The 19776-nt window shown below is 49.9% G+C and overlaps 1 protein-coding gene across 3 annotated transcripts in view; it reads left to right on the top strand.

Annotated features, from left to right (window-relative positions):
• Nucleotides 1–19776, top strand: part of RPS6KA2 (ribosomal protein S6 kinase A2) — a 330001-nt gene that overhangs the window by 131997 nt on the left and 178228 nt on the right. The gene's annotated exons all lie outside the window — the stretch shown is intronic.

Raw genomic sequence — 19776 nt, 5'->3', positions numbered from 1 at the left:
CATACTGCATTTTAAAACAGTACTTTCTAACGTTTCTAGAGATCTGACAAATGTCAGATCCAGACAACCGACCGACCACTAAATGGAGCATTATTGACGTCAGCAGGAAGGTGGGTTGGTTCGGAAACCGTGGGCAGCATTTAGAACGCCCTCTTGGCCTGTGTCCCCGGGAGGATGCCCCATGACCTTCTGTCTCTGACTCACAGGAGACCATGCAGAGCTGTAGTGGATGAGGGTGACCCAGGCATGCCTTATGGAGTGAGTCTGCAATTTTAGACACAAACTTCTGACCAGAGTCCAGCCTTTTCCTTCCGTTGTTTCTGGATCAATCAGCTGGAAGAAGATTGCGTTTCAATAACTTTTCTATTTGGGGATCACTAATCACTGCTCTTTCCAGCTCACAGGCCCACGGGAGGGTGCAGTAGACAGTGAGCCCTCTTGAAGTGTCTCACTCTGATTGAAGCCATGCGCATGTAATTGGGCGCAGCACCCTGACACAAGGCAGATCCTCAGGACTGTGTATTTCTTCTCTGGATTTTCCCCAGCAGTGGCCAGGCTGCCCCAGCCACGTGGAATCACTGGCTCTGTTCTGACTCACTTCTGCTTCTGCAGAGGTCCCTTCCTTCTCCATCACTCAGCTTCCTTCTGCTGACTTGGGGACAAAACCAAGTTAGTCCCTGAGCAAGGCTGGAAACAGGGCTTCCCTGGTGGCTCAAACGGTGAAGAATCTGCCTGCAATGCAGGAGACTTGGGTTTGATCCCCGGGTTGGCAAGCTCCCCTGGAGAAGGGAATGGCAACCCACTGCAGATTCCTGCCTGGAGAATTCCATGAACAGAGGAGCCTGGCAGGCCCCAGTCCAAGGGGTTGCAAAGTCAGGCATGACTGAGCAACTGACACTTTCACCTTCAAGGTTGGGAACATGTTCTGAGGGAGCTCACTGGGTGATCTTAGAAAGAAACTTCACGTCTCTGGCCTTGTTCTGAATGAGGGCTGGGCCAGTCCTGGGGTCTCTCGTCCAAGTGTGGCTCTGAATCTGCCTGTGTTTTGCTTGGTTTCTGCACTCGATTCTTCCCATATGTTTAGTCGGATTCTCTCATGGATGAGGGTGGCTACCTGGAGGCCTTCTCAGAGGAGAGGCAGGACTGAGGTCCTGGAGTTTTTGCTGGAGGTTTTGTCTAGAGTGTTCTTTAGGTTTGATAATCGTGGGTGTAGACGCGTAAGGAACAGTCCAGTGCCGCTGCGAAGGGTTTCATAATACACTCTGATTCCTTTAACCCTTTACCGTGTATGTTGTTTAGTCGCCCGGTCATGTCTGACTCTTTGCAACCTCGTGGACTGCAGCTTGCCAGGCCTCCCTGTCCCCCACCATCTCCCGAAGTTTGCCCAAGTTCATGTCCATTTCATCAGTGATGCCATATCCAGTCATTCTATCCTCTGTGGTCCCGTTCTCCTCCTGCCCTCAATCTTTCCCAGCATCAGGGTCTTTTCCAATGAGTCGGCTCTTGGCATCAAGTGGCCAAAGTATTAGAGCTTCAGTTTCAGCATCAGTCCTTCCAATGAGGATCCAGGGTTGGCTGCCTTTAGGAGGGACTGGTTTGATCTCCTTGCTGTCCAAGGGACTCTCAGGAGTCTTCCCAGCACCCGTTGTGGATGCCCTGACTTGAGTGCCCCATCAAAGTGCCCACAGTGTGTGTGCCTGAGGACAGACCCCCAGGGGTCTCCTTCACCTGCGGTCTCATTGGGGCCAGTTTCTCTGTGCCCCTGGTGTGGCTGTGCCAGGAGACCCACGGGACAGCACGTGTGATGGCATGAGCAAGGCCTGGAGGCAGAGGAGAGCAGGCCCTGGAGACGTGCACCAGCTGTGATTGGGAGAGGCTGTGCCAAAAACAGAAGCTAGAATGTCAGATAAAACAATATGCACTAAGTGCCACGTGGGGTGTGTGCGTCTGAGCCTGAGGTTCGGGGATGGGACGGGATGGGGGAGGGGCGGGACTGGGTGGGGGAGGGGGGCGGGCTCTGGTTCTTGCAGATCCGTGGGGACGGGGGGGGGGGGGTGGGGGTGGGGGGTGGGGTGGGGGGGTGGGGGTGGTGATGTTATAATGACGGCTTTGTGCTCCTCAGGGAAGGGCTGCAGAGGAATGTGGATGAGAACTTGAGGCGTCTAGGGGTGGTAACATTATACCGTTGTCATGAAAGAGTGGGCGCTCTGGCTTAGGTTCGTTCCATTGAGTATTAAAATGGAGCCTTTGTTCCCTGTCGGATGTGGAATCCCGTCGCTCAGCTCAGGAATGACCCCAGCCCTACAGGGAGGACATGAAGACCCAGAGAAGTCCGGGCTTGTCAAGGTCACACCGCTGTGTGGCTGGACCATGACTGGACCTTGGGAACAGACTAGGATTTCTATTCATTTACGCCTTTTTCAGTACATACAGCTGCTATTTGATATAGAAGAAGCCAAAAAAGCTAGACTTCTGAGTTTTTTGTGTGGATAGTGGGGATCTGGGGTGAAGGGGGAGTCCGTCCTCCAGACGTCCGCAGGCGTGGAAAGGTCTGCTGGACACTGATGGGTGCGTGCCTGAGCCAGAGGGAACCGCGCCGCAGCCTGGGTGAAAGGTTGACTTGCCACATTCGACACGGCCTGCCTGCACTGGTGGCCAACCCAGGATCCGCGCGGTATTTTTAAACACCTGTTTGGTCTTTACCGTTTTGTTGCGTTGACCCAGTGCTGCTCCCAGACTGTCTGCTTCCCTCCGGGTCTGAGCCGAGCAAGCTCTCCGGCTTTAAAGAGCTCCCTGAGGCTGCTGGCTTGGACGCCACAGCCAGCACCCGGTCACTGGGTGGCCGTGAGGTGGTGACCGTTTGGCCCTGCCTTCCTCGGCCGAGGGCGGCCAGCGTGGTGCGTGTGGCCCAGAGGAAGCAGAAGCGCCAGGACGAGCCAGGTGCCTCAGTGCCCACCACAACCCCTGGGCACCCGGGGCTCTGAGAAGTGTTGTCCCAGCCCAGCTGGGGGGTCAGAGGCCTCGCGGTCCAGCCCAGTGGCAGGAGAGTGGGCCGTGAACACCCAACAGCACGCTTGGCAGAGGGAGGGGAGATGGTTCCCCTGAGACCCATCAGGAGGAGCATCCTCGCTGGAACCCAGTGCTCTCTGGGTCCCAGGGGTCAGAGCGATCAGGTCCCAGCCCCGCAGGCCGCTCCGCAAGGCCACAAAGGTCGGTGAAGCCCGTGACCTGGGCTCTGGTCCACGGCAGGACAGACGCGACCCTGCAGCAGCGAAGGGAAACCCGCTTTGCCGGGCAAGTCTGTGACCAAACCCGGCATCTCTCCTTTTCCTGACGACCCTACCAACCCCACTGGTTCAAAGTCTTAGATCTTTAGCCGAAATTTGGCTTTAGAATCAGGTCAGGATTTGATCCTGACTTTGCATTTACTAACTGTGAAGTGACTCACTTTCTCTTAGTCTCCACTCCCGGCTCTGTGAAGTGGGGCCTCCGACGCTGGGGCTGGCGTGAGGATTCTGTGGTCTAAGGAGAGAGGAGCCTGCCGTGTGCCCCCGACATCCGGGGTGTGCTGCCAGCTGTGATGTTTTCTCTTTTTCTAGCCCAGCCGCCACGGAATAATCTCCCACAAATATGACGGAACAGGCTATTTCCTTATTCTCTGGTTCTAATATAATATACAAAATTGTAATTTTTATTTAGAAATAGTTAAACTTTGGGGAATTTAATGTGACTCAGCCTGATAATTTTTTATCCCATTCAAAATTACCGATAGCCTTGCAATTCCTGTTCTTAAACAAACAAGTAAAACACAATGAAACAAAATAAACAGAAGTGGGTGTGTGCATAAATATTTGAGTGTGTGTATTTGTGTGTGTGTGTGTGTGTGTGTGTGTGTGTGTATTCCTCAATACCTCAAGGACAGACTTGGAAACTATTTTTTAAAGTTCACTTTTGATCCTGAACATCTGTATGAGTGGTTCTAAGAACATTTTATTCTTAAGTGAATACTCCAAACATTGGCTGTGACCAACTTCTTCTAAATTGTGTTTATTTTCCATTTACTGGGGGCGCTGGACTTGGTAGGAAGAGGCACGATGCCTTCGTTGTTGCCAGAGTTTACTCAGAGTAACAGCCAGTAGAGACGGAAACAGAAACTTCGTGATGTTATTCATTATGGCCTCGGAAGCTGAACGAACAAGGGACATTAAACCCAGTTCAAGTGTGATGCTAAAAAGAGTGGCCTGGGCCATGTGTTATGTGCAGATGGACAAGTGAGATGCCAAGAGTTCTAAACGAGTTTCGTCTACGAAGTTTACAAAGCGTTTTCAACCATCACTGAAATTTCCAGAAAACCTGCGAGTTGGATGGAGTAATAAAACTGCCTCATCACTCGCCCAAGTGGTGCGTTCAAAGACCCACTGCTCACAGACCACCAGCTCAGAGCTTAAACTCAGGCCTGGACACAGGATCTCAGGCCAGTCTTCTGGCACCAGCTTCCCACCTCCAGCAGTGACTGCGCCCACACGCTGGTTTCCTGGGCCCTCAAGCCTGTCGCCTGGCCGTGCCCCCGCCCTGTCTGCGGGGACCCTCTGCCCTGTGCCTCCCCTTCCTCCAAAGTCCTTCCAGGAGGAGGTGAGCACCCCCAGCACTGGCTTCTTCACCAGGGGCTAGTCTGGGTGAGCCAGGCTCCTCAAGGGACCATGGAAATCATTATTCTAACTGCCCTGAGAGGAGGTTCCCGTTTTGGAGCAGCAGTGGGGGGGTCTGCCCCTTCCCATTCTCCGGGGCACCCCTGGAGCACCCCTCAATGAGGTGGGGAAGCTGCCCTGCCTCTGCGTCTACAGGGATGAACTCGAGTTTGGAGGGGTGAGCGGCAGGGCCTCCGAGCATTGCGGCTGCAGACCCAGAGGCGCCTCCTGTCCCCCACGCTGTCTTTTCATGCAGAGTCAGCAGCCCCTTGGCGAAGCCTCGCATCTCAGAGTGAAGACTTCAGTCTTGTGGGCGAGTCCAGAGAGGGTGGTGATCCGTCGGTCTTTCTTTCTCGACAGTGTTTCAGTTCAGATGCCTGGTGAGGAAGCTGTGGATGTGATGGCTTTCTGTTAATGCACTGAATTCTACTCTCCTTGAGCTGCCCTAGCAAAGCCCCTTGGACTAGGTGGATAAATCAACAAGATTGTATTTTCTCCAGTTCCAGGGGCTGCGAGTCCAAGACCAGGATGTCAGCAGGTGGGTTTTTTCTGGGGCCTCTCTCCTCGGCTTGCGGACGGCCGTCTTCTTGCTGCCTGTTCATATACGTGTCGCTCGGTGGGCCAGCGTCTCTGGTGTCTGGACCCAAATTCCCTCTGCCTCTAAGGACACCGGGCAGGTGGGGTCAGGGACCACCCTATAGCCCTCATTTTAACTTAGTCATCTCTTTAAAGACTCAGTCTCCAAATATACTCACATTCTGAGGTCCTGAGAGCTAGAACCTCACCATGTGAATTTGAGAGATGGGCACAATTAAGCCCTTTGCAGTTAATTTCACTTAATGGGTTTGATGCAGTGTTGGGTTTATACGCTAAATCAGAGCGCCTGGTATGCTACCCGAGTCACATTTATGTGCCCCTGACACTGTGTCTGGTTACACTCACATGCATTCAGTGATGTCCAGTGTTACCCCGATTTCCTATTTGTCTTCACATTTATACTGAGTACAGCGAGCCAGGCAGCTCAGGTGGTTCTGTACAAGGATGGCCTGGCTCCAGGTGGAATAGTTATTCACCTGTTGTCCTTCTATTAAGAACTCAGTCTTCTCTTTTGTATTTCACATTTGGATCTTTCCATATGTCTGCATCATCAGAACTGGTGTTAATTAATTGATGTTGATACATAAACAACTCATAATGCTGAGTTAACCTTTCTCAACATGAAGACTTGGGGTTGGGCTTGCAGGCAGAGCTGTGCCTACAACCCCAGAAGGCAGACAACCCACTGGAGCCCTGTCACTTGCGATCTGATGAGTCTCTGTATCTCCAGTGCAAACAATCTCTCACCACCCCTGCATCCGATGTGCCCCTTGCCTGCCAACTAAAGGCTAAATTACCTCCCTGAAAGGCTATCGCCCCACCTTTGCAGCACATCTCAGAGTGACCCATCCCAGAAAGAGGAGGACCAAAGAATTAAATCCATGTGAAGCAATGACACGTATGCCTCTGATAATCTTAAAAGAGAAAAAAGTAATCTGGTAAGATCTAAAGCATTTCTGATTTTTAGGTAGTGAATACTTTGAAACAGAGAAATATCCGTAAGATGATAAAGAAAGTCTACCTTCACTCACTTAAGGCAGCACTTATATTCAGTCAGGAATGAGGTTAGGATCATCACCTGCCCAATTAAGGATTCCTGCTGGTGAGATGCTGCAGGAGTGAAACAGCCCAAAGGAGTTCTTTAATCCTTACTTAGTGCACAATCAAGGAATCCTCAAAACTGGGGGTGATGTGTACGATCAGCAAGTCATGCGGAAGGGGGAGAATGAGTCATGAAGACCCTCACTTTATGATGTGCTCCAAAACCAACTCCAGGCAGGCTGAGGTTAAATAGAAACGACCAAGTCATAAAGAAATGGAAGAAGATATGGTTGAATATTTCACCATATTTATATGGTTAATTTAACCAATATTTCATAATGGGAAAAGGCTTTCTAAGCCTGTAAGTCAAGGAAAGAATAATCTCACAAAAAGAAATCACTTGAGTTGACTTAGTACAATATTGAGAGCGGAATAATTTGACACGCTGTGCATGCTAAGTCGCTTCGTTGTGTCTGACTCCTTGCGACCCTACAAACTGTAGCCCATCAGATCCTCCGTCCATGGGATTCTCCAGGCAAGAATAATGGAGTGGGTTGCCATGCCCTCCTCCGGGGGATCTTCCCAACCCAGGGATTGAACCCACATCTCTTATGTGTCCTGCATTGGCAGGTGGGTTCTTTACCACTAGCACCACCTGGGATTCCTGAATAATTTGATATTATATGTTAAATTTTATAAATAAAATGATAAAGCAGTAGCCTAGGAAAATATACATACATAAACTTTAATAAAGGGATAATTCCTTAATATACAAGGGACTTTTGGAAAATAATAAGAAAATACTAACTCTCCAATAGGAAAAATGGACCAATGATATGCATATACTTTAAAAAATTACAAACTACCAAATTTTTTAAACACCAGTAATACTGATACTACTAATACACCAGGCTTCCCTGGTGACTCAGATGCTAAAGAATTTGCCTGCAGTGAGGGAGACACGGGTTTGATCCCTGGGTTGGGAAGATCCTGTGGAGAAGGAAATGGCAACCCACTCCAGTATTCTTGCCTGGAGAATTCCTTGGAGAGAGGAGCCTGGAGAGTTATAGTTATGGGGTTTCAAGGAGTTGGACACAACTAAATGACTAACACTTTTTCACTTTCAATACTGAAATAAATGCAAATTAAAATGGTAAGTGATTTCTGGTAGTGCAAATTGGCCCTTTTTTAAGGGTAATACTTACTATTAGTAGGTGTTCAGTGACTGATGGGCTTTCACTCTGCTGGGGAGTGGAATTGATTCTGCTTTTGGAAAATGACTTGAGATATGCATTATTAACCTCAAAATTTTTGTGACTCTTAACTCAGTATTCCAACTTGTAGGAACATATTCTAAGGAAATAAGACATTAGTTAATGGTCTATGTTTGAGAATACTCCTTACAGTATTATCTTTAACTTAAGAAATATAACAATGGGGAAATGATCAAACTACCCCATATCATGAGGCTATGCAGCTATCAGATGCAACCATTAGAAAGCCTGTGGAAATGCCTGTTACACCATCGGGTTTAAATCTGAACATCCTGTAAATTCTCAGTTTGGTGAGTGTTTTCCTATTATACACCCATGTCATCCAAATTAATCTTTGCAATACTTTTTGCAAAAGAGTAAGCAAATAACTGCTCTTGACAGAGAAAATAACTGTTCATGCTTCTCCTACGGAATTTATGTTCTTGAGCTAGCGACCGTTTATCTTACTTGTGCCCCAGTAAGGATGTTCCCAGCAGGCTGTGTTGTGTGTTAGGCAGACACAAGTCTTTGTTCAATGATTTCTCTCTTTTTTTCTCTCTGAAAGACAGACACACACTTACACATACACACACAGTGAGATGTAGGCAGACTTACTCCCACACGTTGGAAGAGAATAAACCAAAATAATCGTACTAGTTATATAAGTAAAGTTGTTTACTTTAAAAAAAAAATGGCATTATGATTTTACCTACAGGAGTGGGTAGCTGTTGCCTTCTCCAGCAGATCTTCCCGACCCAGGAATCAAACTGGGGTCTCCTGCACTGCAGGCGGATTCTTTACCAGCTGAGCTACCAGAGAAGCCCACATTATGTTTACATCCAACTTATGAAACAATTTACCCATTATCAGTTCTGTAAAAGAGCTGAGAGTGAAGTTCCTTAATTCGCCTAGTGTGAGCTATTAACCCAGTGCACTTACCTAGTGCTTTCCAGTTTATAAAACTAACTTCTGAATATTCTTCATCTCCTCAATTCCTTTGACTCAGTCTCTCAGATGAATGCAGAGCCCCCCCGCCCCCCGCCCTGGCGTGATCCCATGAAGGAGCTGCGGTCCAGGAAGCATGGTCCCTGGTCACAGGGTTGGTGTAAGAGCCGGGGGGCAGCATGCCAGGGCCTGGGGGCTCAGTCTGGGCGCTCACCCCGGTGCGGTCCCACACCTGCCTCGGGCCCGCGGTGCCGACCCACCCGCCTCCCTCCACCCACAGCCCTGGAATTAATAGCCCACCGCACTGGCAGGAAGTGAGATGCATATCCATGGCCCTAGTGCCCGTTTAGGAAAGAAGGCAAAGCCTGGAAGCCAGGACTTTGTTTCCAGGGTGGTGAAGACAGAGAAATAAACGCATCGCCTCTGAAGGAGCTCGGCTCTGCCCTTCTGCGGAGCCATGAGCTTCCTGCTGAGGGCATCACGGGAGGCAGCCCCAACGGTGCAGGCCCGGTGGGGAGCCGCGGGGGGAGGGTTCCAGTGCAATTAGTTTTGTCGGCCTGTGTTTAAAACAAAGACTTAATGACTGGTCTGACATAATCTCAATTTTGGTTTTTAATTAAGAGGGCTGACATGGAAGCAACCTAGATGTCCATCAGCAGACGAATGGATAAGGAAGCTGTGGTACATATACACAATGGAATATTACTCAGCCATTAAAAAAAAAATACATTTGAATCGGTTTTACTGAGATGGATGAAACTGGAGCCCATTATACAGAGTGAAGTAAGCCAGAAAGAAAAACACCAATACAGTATACTAATGCATATATATGGAATTTGAAAGATGGTAACGATAACCCTATATGCGAGACAGAAAAAGAGACACAGATGCATAGAACAGTCTTATGGACTCTGAGGGAGAAGGCGAGGGTGGGACGTTCTGGGAGAATAGCATTGAAACATGTATATTATCATATGTGAAACAGAACACCATTCCATGCTCGATGCATGAGACAAATGCTCGGGGCCGGGGCAATGGGATGACCCAGAGGGATGGGATAGGGAGGGAGGTGGGAGGGGGTCCAGGATGGGGAACACACGTAAACCCATGGCTGATTCATGTCAATGTATGGCAAAAAACTACTACAATATTGTAAAGTAATTAGCCCCCAACTAAAATAAATGAATTTATTAAAAAAAAAAAAAAGAGGGCTGAAATTGGGACACGGCAGTTTTTGTCCTAATATATTCAGCATATTTGACTTGTTTCCTTCCTGCCTCAGTAGCGCTTCTTCTCCGACACCTGTCCAGTCTGTTGTATCTTTGGCTGATGACGCGGTGGTGCCCATCGTGACCCCCACAAGGGGCTTTGGTGGTGAGGTTGTTATGGTCACGTGCGGTGGGGGCGAGGACAGATGTTCACGTGCAGGGGTGGGGCTTCACGGGAGACTCGCACGTGATCCTAGAAGGGACTGGAGACGTGATGCTGGCCAAGGTTTGCATGTCTTCTTTCCAGGAGGTTTAACTGTTCAGTTCAATGTCAGAGCCTACGAGGCCTGTTTCCAGCCATCCCTGTCTTGTCTGAGCATGCCTGCATCGCGTGCTGACCGGTGTCCAGGACGGGCGGACAGGGTGACGAGGCAGAGCCGGCTGAGCTGGCGCGGCCCCTACCCCACATCGCTGCCTCACTGATTCTCCGTCCTAGGGGCAGCCTCCACTCCAGAGCACACGGCGTGTCCATGTCCACGGGTGCAGGGGGTTGGAGTCTGTCTGCTCCAGGCCCCAAGGACAAGTTCCGGCCACAGCCTTCTACACTGGTGTCTTCTCCCCTGCTGTGGGGATGGGGAGACTTAGGGCCTTGTGTTGCGGGGCTCAGCAAACCCCCTGAGATGCTGGAGGTCAGGATCAGCCACATGAAAGCCACGGCCGCTCCCAAACCACGTGGGGGAGCCCTGCAGCTCCCACTGCACCGGGTTTCCAGGCTGTTCCGGCGTCCTCTGCTGCCAGAGCCTCTGGGTGGCTCTGTCAGGGTTGCAAGGCACAGCCTCAGGTTGATGACGCTTCTCTTAAGCAGTTTGCCCTCTTTCTCTAGAACACCTTCAGCTCATCACTTTAAAGCAGGCTCTGACGCACGGAGACGAGTCTTGTCTGGAGCAGGAGTAACATGATCGGTCCCCAAGACACAGTGTGTGTGATGCCTGGATGGCGCTGGGAGGGGGCCTGGTCCCCAAGTTTTCAGCTTAAACTCCCGTGGCCTCCGTCACCTGTGTGCCATGGGCTGTTGGGAGAATTGGTGAGACTCCACATGAGCTGTTAGCAGAGTGATAGACACAGAGCAGATGCCCAGTGTTGCTGCCTGCGGTTAATCTGGGATGGGTTAATCTGATGCTGGGAAAGATTGAGGACAGCAGGAGAAGGGGGCAGTGGAGGATGAGATGGTTGGATGGCATCACTGACTCAGTGGACATGAGTTTGAGCGAGCTCCAGGAGATGGTGAAGGACAGGGAAGCCTGGCGTGCTGCAGTCCACGGGGTCGCAAAGAGCTGGACACGACTGAGCGACGGAACAACAAATCTGGGGCAACCTTCTTTATTGGTCCCTGTCTGTCACAAATTACACTAGAGTCAGAAATCATTCTTGGTGAGAGGAGTCAGTTCATCCCAGCCTGCCTTTGGCTGAACTGCTTCCCGGTTCTGGCGTTCTCTGTCGTAAGAGATCTCATAGGAATCTGCGTGACTTCTTGCCTCAAAACCTGCCTTTCCCCATGTCCTTTAGGGATGGAACCTGCTTAAAGATCCGTTTCTTCCTCCCGACCCCCATGTGCACACCCTTCCCCAACAGGACGCAGCTCTGTGTGTGGCTCCTGACCCGGGGTCCCTTGCCGTGAGCTCCCCAGGGCCTTCCTATAGCTCCCAGGGTGCAGTCTTTTGTCACAAGAAACGAGGACTATTATCGTTATGCACATTGGAGCCTCATCTATGCCATTACTTGGTGAACTAACTTTTTTTATTGTTGAATGTATCTGTCTCTCCTAGTACATATTTAAAGCTTCCCTAGAGTTGTTTTTTCCAGAAAACCTGCAGTGGTGGGACGAACTGTCTGTCACCGAGCGCTCACTCGCATGAGGACGCTCGTCCCGTCGCCCAGCGCTGCTCATGGTTCTGTTTCTCTGAACTGGAAGTGACTCCCTCTCCCGTGCGGTGCGTTTCACATCCCATGATGACTTTTTAAAAAATTGCATTCAAGTACAGTTGATTAACAATGTTGTGTTTAATTTCTGCTGTCCAGAGAAGTGATCCAACTATGTATATATATTATTTTTCATATTCTTTTCCATCATGGTTCATCACAGGGTATTGAAAATAGTTTCTACGCTATACAGTAGGACCTTGTTGTTTATCCATCATGTATATAACACTTTGTGTCTGCTAATCCCAAACTCCCAATACCCTCTCCTCTCCACATTTCCCCTGTGGCAACCACAAGTCTGTTCTCTGCGTCGGTAAATCTGTTTTTGTTTTGTAGATATATATTCATTTGTGCCGTATTTCAGATTGCACCTGTACATGATATCATAAGACACTTGTCTTTCTGACTTACTTTACTTAGAATGATAATCTCTAGGTCCATCCATGTTGCTGCAGATGGCATTGTCTCATTCTTTTTAATGACTGAGTGATATGCCGTTGTGTGTATATATCCCACATCTTTATCCATTCATGTGTTGATGGACGTTTAGGTTGTTTTCTGTCTTGGCTATTGTGAATAGTGCTGCTGTATACATGTATCTTTCCACATTATAGTTTTGTCGGGATGTATGCCTGGGAGTGTTATTGCTGGATCATATGGCAACTCTATTTTTAGTTTTTTAAGGAACCAAGGAACCTCCTTGGTTTTCCTTAGTGATGGCATCAATTTACATTCCCACCAACAGAGTAAAGTGAAATTGAAAGTGGCTCAGTTGTGTCTGACTCTTTTCGACCCCATGGACTGTAGCCTGCCAGGCTCCTCTGTCGATGGGATTCTCCAGGCAAGAATACTGGAGTGGGTTGCCATATCCTCCTCCAGGGGATCTTCCTGACCCAGGGGTCAAGCTCTGGTCTCCCGCATTGCAGACAGGTTCTTTACTGTCTGAGCCATCAGAGAGGGTTCCCTTTTCTCCACATCCTCTCCAGCATTTATTGTTTGTAGACTTTTTTGATGGTGGCCATTCTGACTGGTGGGAGGTGATACCTCGTAGTTTTGACTTGCATTTCTCTAATAATTAGCGATGTTGAGCATCTTTTTGTGTGCCTACTGGCCACCTGTCTGCCTTCTTTGGAGAAATGTCCATGTAGGCTTCTGCCCAGCAGTGAGGACTCCTGAGGCTCAGGGCCCAATGCCACTGCTCTGCAGCCTCGAGCCCACCGTCCCCCTGTTCTCACTGGCTCATCCCCTCCCCGAACGAGGCGGTTATTCCCATGGTGCAGGTGAGAAAGCAGAAACTCAAGCTTTACGGCTCTTGCCAGAGGTCACGGAAGGAGTTAGTAACTCCGATCCTGGTCCTAACAGCAGAGCAGCTGTCCCGTCCTCTTTTTTTCACTCAGTCAAGGTCTCACCAAGCAAAGATGCTAACGAGTAGCTCTGAGCACCATCTGTTACCAGGGCATTTACCCGCACCATTGGATATTGGTCAGCAGCTCTTGGGAGGAGCTGTATCTTCTTGGACAAAGCGGGTTGTGCGGTTCTGGAATGTTCCTGACTGTGCCACAGCCTGTGTCCTGGGTCAGGACAGCCCTCCCGCGCACCCTGCCTGGCCCCACGCTGAGCTGCATCCGCTGACGAGCAGAGCTGATGTGCTCTGGGGCCTGTGCTGGACATCGTGGTGCGCTGGCCTTCGGCTGAGGTGCAAACGGCTGGACATGATGGTGCGCGGGCCTCCGGCTGGGGTGCAAACGGCTTGTTCTCCTCTCAGCCTAAATCCAGGCGCCTGTGAAATCAGGCATCACACTGTACTGTCTCCCAAGCTTTCTCCTGATCACTGAGCCGGGGTGCTGGGCGTAGGGAGGATTACCTGAGCGCTGATTGAACTGCTCCGTCCTGTGCCGATCAATACACATTTGCTGAGTTCAGCCTCCTGTGCGCAGCTCTATTTTAAGCAGCCTGCAGCCTCTAATTCAGGAAGCACACAGTCAGGGGACACACACCACTCTGCGTCACACCTTGGAAGGTATGGGGTGAGCGAGTTGCACCTGGGCTCACGGCCCTGCGGACCGTGGAGGAGCCCCCTATGCTGGGAAGAAGAGCATCTCTTGTTATGTTGAAATAGCGGTCACCTGGAGGACAAGCATACAGATGAAGAAATGATGAGACACCCCACTCAGGCCAGCCAGCCCCCCCACTTCCCACAGGCCACGGACACCCTGAGCGCTGTGTGTCCTAAAGCAAGAAGTGCTCACCTGTGTCTGGAGTTCATGTCAGTAGAGACCACCCGAGCCCTTCCTGTGAAGTCTCTCTTCTCTTGCTCATCCTTACATTCAGGAGGGTCTCCGGGCTACCGTGCCTGCTTGATGCTTCCTGTTCCCTCTGTTGCTCTCCTGTCTGCTTTGCCCCGGGGTGTATATTCCTTGTCGTTCATCAGGCGACTTCCCGAGCTTGTTTCTGAACATCACGTTCTGTATGGCAGACGTGGCCCGTGGCCTGAGCCATGGGGTGCTTGCTCTCCAAACTGGTCATGCCAGTTTACTCTCTCACCAGTCAGTTGTTCTGCATTCTTGCCAACCTTGAGTACAAGCAGGATTTGAATAGCTGTGAGCTGTTTTAAATTATAATAAGAAAGAAATATGGATCGTTTAGAGAGTTTTGGTTTTTTACATGCTAACTTATATAACGTTAATAACAAACAGAGTCTCTCTTGTCCAACCTCCCACCACCCGCCCACCAGTCTAACCGGCGCTCGGTCCTGGCCCTTCTGCAGGGCGTGCGGTCCACAGCTCAGGGTGCCACGGCCATGGCCGGGGCCAGGGTGGAATCGTCCAGCAGGCTGGCATGGCTCAGCCCTGCCAGTGAACCGACCAGCTTCCCAAAAGCCACCCGCTGGCCCCCTGACCTGTGGGCGCTGTTGTGTGCACTCAGCATTGTTTACTGTAGGTGTCAACACTGTCCCTGAAATCGGATGCTTCTTACAGTAGCGCGGTGTCACATTGAGTGGGCAGCATGTTTCCGTTCTCGGTGGGCTGGAAACAATAGTGCCCCTTGCAATCAGTGTTAACTGAGGTTCATGAGCTGCGATAGGTGATTACTACAAACGAGTGAACTTTGAGCAGAGAGACAAGAAAGGCTTGTCTATGGAAGGTAAATTGAACACTCTGGAAACAGTCAACACGAATGAACACAGATGAGAACTGCTTCTGAAAAGGGTTGAGTGAGATGCCTGTAAAATCTGGGGAGGTGAACTGCAATTTGCCCTGGCCGTGCTTTGCAAAGTTAGTTTAAATTCTCCCCCATTCTGTTCTTGGGGAGAATGAATAGTGTATTTGTATGGCTGAGTCCCTTTGCTGTCCACCTGAAACTACCACGGCATTGGTAGTCTGCTGTAATGGATGCTCAGCCGCTCAGTCATATCCATCTCTTTGCGACTCCATGCACTATTGTCCTCCAGGCTCCTCTGTCCATAGGATTTTCCAGGCAAGAATATTGGAATGGGTTGCCATTTCCTACTCCAATAAAATAAAACGTTAAGAAAAACTCCCCCCTTCTTCTACCTTGAGAATTCACACCTGGAGATCTCTGGGTGCGGGAAACCCCTGGGGAAGCGACACTCGTCTCCCAGACGCAGGTTTCACCCAGGTGCCCCCCTCTCCAGGTTTCACCCAGGTGCCCCCCTCTCCGGGTTTCACCCAGGTGCCCCCCTCTCCGGGTTTCACCCAGGTGCCCCCCTCTCCGGGTTTCACCCAGGTGCCCCCCTCTCCGGGTTTCACCCAGGTGTCCCCCTCTCCGGGTTTCACCCAGGTGCTCCCCTCTCCGGGTTTCACTCAGGTGCTCCCCTCTCCGGGTTTCACTCAGGTGCTCCCCTCTCCTCTCTCCACCCTTGTGCTCCGGGAGGGGGGACTTGAGCCCAACCCAGGCCCCCCACGCTGAGCCCTGCTCCCCGCTCTGTGGGGGGCAGCAGCAGCTGACTTTCTCTTACAGTTGTCGGTCTGGGGATGAGCCTGTGACCTAAACTGGCTTATTAAACTAAGGGTAAAATTCCCCCCTATGTACTCGGTGCTGAGATGCACATTTTTTGCATGTTAACACCACTGAACGTGGAATGCATCTTAGGGTGGGTAGCATCTTCCAGGAGATGAGGCACAGGATTCCATAATGGGGGCGAGTTCTCACTTTTCATGTTGACGGACGGAGCCCTCGTTCACTTAGGACTCTCAGGAGAGACGCATTTACATTGGGCAGATCCTGTAGATTCCCTGAGAGAGTGGGAAGGAGCCAAGACCTTGAACTGCAGACCTGCTGGCCACAAGTTGAAGCAACTTGAGCCCTTGGAGCCCCAGTTACTCAAAATAAGGGATCTGTTATTGCTTAAGTCGGCTTGAAAGGCTCACAACTGAACCTACCCTGTTGTGGCCCAGTGGGTGGGGGCATGGTTTAGCCAGAGAGAAAAAGGGGCCCATATTCATTAGTCTACCTAAGTGAAAGTCGCTCAGTCGTGTCTGACTCTGTCTGCGACCCCATGGACTATACAGTCCATGGAATTCTCCAGGCCAGAATACTGGAGTGGGTAGCCTTTCCCTTCTCCAGGGGAATCTTTCCAACCCAGGGATTGAACCCAGGTCTCCCGCATTACAAGAGGATTCTTTACCACTGAGCCACCAGGGAAGCCCAAGAATCCTGGAGTGGGTAGCCTATCCCTTCTCCAGGGGATCTTCCTGACCCAGGAATCTAACTGGGGTCTCCTGCACTGCAGGCAGCTTCTTTATCAGCTGAGCTCTCGGGGAAGTCCTAGTCTACCTAAAATGATTGGCAAATAAATACATACTTTATATTAACATATTTGGGGATTTGATCTCAATTTTGTCTCTTAATTTCCTTTATTTAACCTAACGGTTTTAAGTTTTTCAGCATAAAAAGTTGAATAAAAAGAAAAAAAAAATGCAGTGGCAGAGTAACGGCCCTTGAAGGACAAAGAGGCGTTTTCAATGAGCTCTAACGAGAGCAGTGTTGCCTGGAGGAAATAAGTGACACCAGCACTGGATTTGCCCTCTTCTGGGAAGGACTCCCTCTCCAGTCCTGCACTGACTGCCCTGCAGGTGGGTGGCCTGGAGGGACTGGGCTCTGTTGCTCTCCTAGGTCTGGAGGGTCTCTGACCACATGTCCAAGTCACAGGGCGACAGACGCGGGGCAGAAGGTGTGGAGCCTCCCTCTGCGCTCCCAGGTCCCAAGGTGTTGGTGTCCACAGCAGCTCTGCCCATCCTCCTATCCCTGCACATGGCTCTCGGCAATGTGGAGAGGAAAAGCCACGTGGAAGAAGGTCCATCAAAGGAACATCTTGACGGACCGTATTTCACAAATTCCCGGTAATTTCCTCTCTTAAGAAAATAAGATTCTTTGATCGTAATGTGTGTGGAAATTATCTCTGAGCTTATCCAGTAGAACACCTTGACTTCACAGAGGCTGAAAGGCCGAGCGTGATGAAGCAAGCCGTCTAAGGGCATAAATGCAGAACCCAGCTGCTATTCCCACCCTAACCTCAGCCTCATCGCTGGCACCTCTTCCCACCTCCTGCGTCTGTGAGGTCTGTGACTGTGCAAAGGTCTGAGAAGGTCTACAGAAGTCCTGCTGTAACTCCTGGAGCTCACAGACGGGACCCGAGTCCTTTCACACCTTGCACAGCCAGCAAGGGTGCTGGTTCCACATTCAGTACTCGGTGTAAAGCTTTTGGCGATCTTTATTGCAGTTCAGTAATATCATCTGCAGAAAAACATCTAGTTTTCAGAAGAGTAAAATACAGTAGTGGGTGCATTATTTTCTATGATTAACTCTTTTTCCTTTTAGTAGTTTGGAGGCAAACACTTGCTAAATTAGAGGATATTAAGAACCTTTTTACCCCTGAGTATGGAGAAGTGTTTTTGAAAACTTGACTGATATGGTTGAAGAATAATTCAATTTATAAAAATACAACCTCATTTCACAATAGATTTTTTTCCTACGAGGGTTCTGCTCAGTGTCACAGTGACTGGTGGGGAGGATGTCTGTGTGACACAGATTGAGACTATTCATGAATCTGGCAAAGCACTACAATCCACAATAGTAAGCGTTTGAAAATGTGTTTCTATTCAGTGCCACTCCATTTATTTCTGTTCTTATTATAAACGAGGAAGTTGTGTAGCGCCTCTTAGATCTAATGTCATTTATCATTTCTTTCTCTTTTCCATCCATTAAGTTCATAAAAATGAACCAAGAGTCACAAATAAAAAATGCCATTAGCTATTTTCATCAAGTCATAGGAAATCTGTGCAAGGTTGGGTCGTTCTATATTCTGCATGCCTGGCTATTAATAGGAAATCCAGGAAAACATCTGTGTTTTTCTAGGAAGAGAAGGTGCTTGATGCAAGGGCTTCCAGCCTTTCTGGTGCTGATGACAACATGGATTCTGTTTTCTTGCCTGATTCAGGAACAGAGGGGCCTCGCTGGATTGGAGCTCAGACCAAGACTGAGCCTGGTGATTTGACGGGCATGACTTAGCTCCTCAGGAAAGACAGGAGGAAAGGGTGGAGTAGTGAACGGCATGGTGGCGGGTTCTGGGGATGGAGCGCTGCAGCCGCTGTCCCAGCCACACGCAGCCCCGGGCAGCGGGCATGGCCGAGGCCTCGGGGAGGCTGGTGTACCGCGAGTGCTCCGTGTGGTCCATGGAAGGAGAGTGTAAGCACAGTGCCTGCCTGTTTAATCAAAGGGAGCGTCCATGGTCTACACTGACCACGCCGGGGCTGGAAAACCCTGGAGCAGCTCCAGGGCACCGGCAGGCCGTGCTCTGACCCCGAGCTGAGCGGCCGCTCCCGGGTTTTAGAATGAGGTGCCTAGTCCATCATCGAGTGACCTCACCTTCCGCCATGGGGGTGGGCTGTTTATCAAGGACATGAAGCAGCTCCCTATTAGGAACAGAGAGGGGAAAACTTGGTTAAGTCAAGAAACGGTGTCGGGATCATGGCTGCATTGTCTGAAAGCCATCGCCAGGTGCCTTTGGCCAAGTTCCTCAAAGATCACAAAGTGAAGAGGGTTAAACTCCATCTGGTAATATTTAAAGTAAAGCAAGCTAATGTCTCGTATGTTGAAGATCAAGCATTTTCTACGATCCTTCGAGTAAACCCAGTTGGTGTGAATTTCCCAAGAAGAGTTAGCTGTAAAACATTCTTGAAGTTGGGAAGAAAATTGGAATGTAAAATGCACATAATAATAAGTTTCTGGCCAGACGGTTGTTTAAAAATAGCAAGTAGAAATGAGAGGATGTAATACCCCAAATGGCCTTTGCTACCAGTACTTTTCAGGGTTTCTTTCTGGGGCAATCCGAAGTGCTAGCCCTCCAACTTCTACGTTCCATGTAGCAAAAATGTTCCAAGGGCAGTATTCTTCTGGAGCCTCTCTCATAACCTTTAACCATTCTTAAATTCTTTTAGCATCAGTGGCTTGAAAACCCAACAGCAAAACTTAACAAAAATCTAGTGAAAGTGGGCCTTCGCAGGCGGCGCTAGTGGTAAAGAACCCGCCTGCCAGTGTAGGAGACATAGTGAGCCACAGGTTCAATCCCTGGGTCAGGAAGATCCCCTGGAGGCGGGCAAGGCACCCCACTCCAGTGTTCTTACATGGGATTCCACGGACAGAGAGGCCTGGCAGGCTGCAGTCCTTTGGGTTGCAAAGAGTCTGACATGACTGAAGCAACTTAGCATGCACGCACGCTAGTGAAGTGTAACAGTCATGAGAACACGCTTTCAAAAGGCCTCCTGCCCCTGAAATCGGTGCCTTGTCAGCACTTGGAGCAGGACAGTGAGGACTGGTCTGACCCGAGGTGACCTGGGCGCCTGAGATAACACACAGCATCGGCTCACACGTGGATTCCTCAGGAGAGAGATTTCCAACAGGACCAGGGAGAAAGTCCTCCGGATGTATGCACGTGCTGACAGCCATGCTTTCACACCCCTGAAACCACACATCACTACATACATGACATCATCATTACACCAGCCAGTCAGACATAACATTTAAGAATCCCGAGTAAGGGCT

This window comes from Giraffa tippelskirchi, chromosome 9 (assembly GCF_054371585.1).
Source record: "Giraffa tippelskirchi isolate mGirTip1 chromosome 9, T2T-mGirTip1v1.2.pri, whole genome shotgun sequence".
In the NCBI taxonomy this organism is placed as follows: Eukaryota; Metazoa; Chordata; class Mammalia; order Artiodactyla; family Giraffidae; genus Giraffa; species Giraffa tippelskirchi.
The sequence above is the reverse complement of the archived record's forward strand: the minus strand, read 5'-3'. Positions and strand labels throughout refer to the sequence as shown.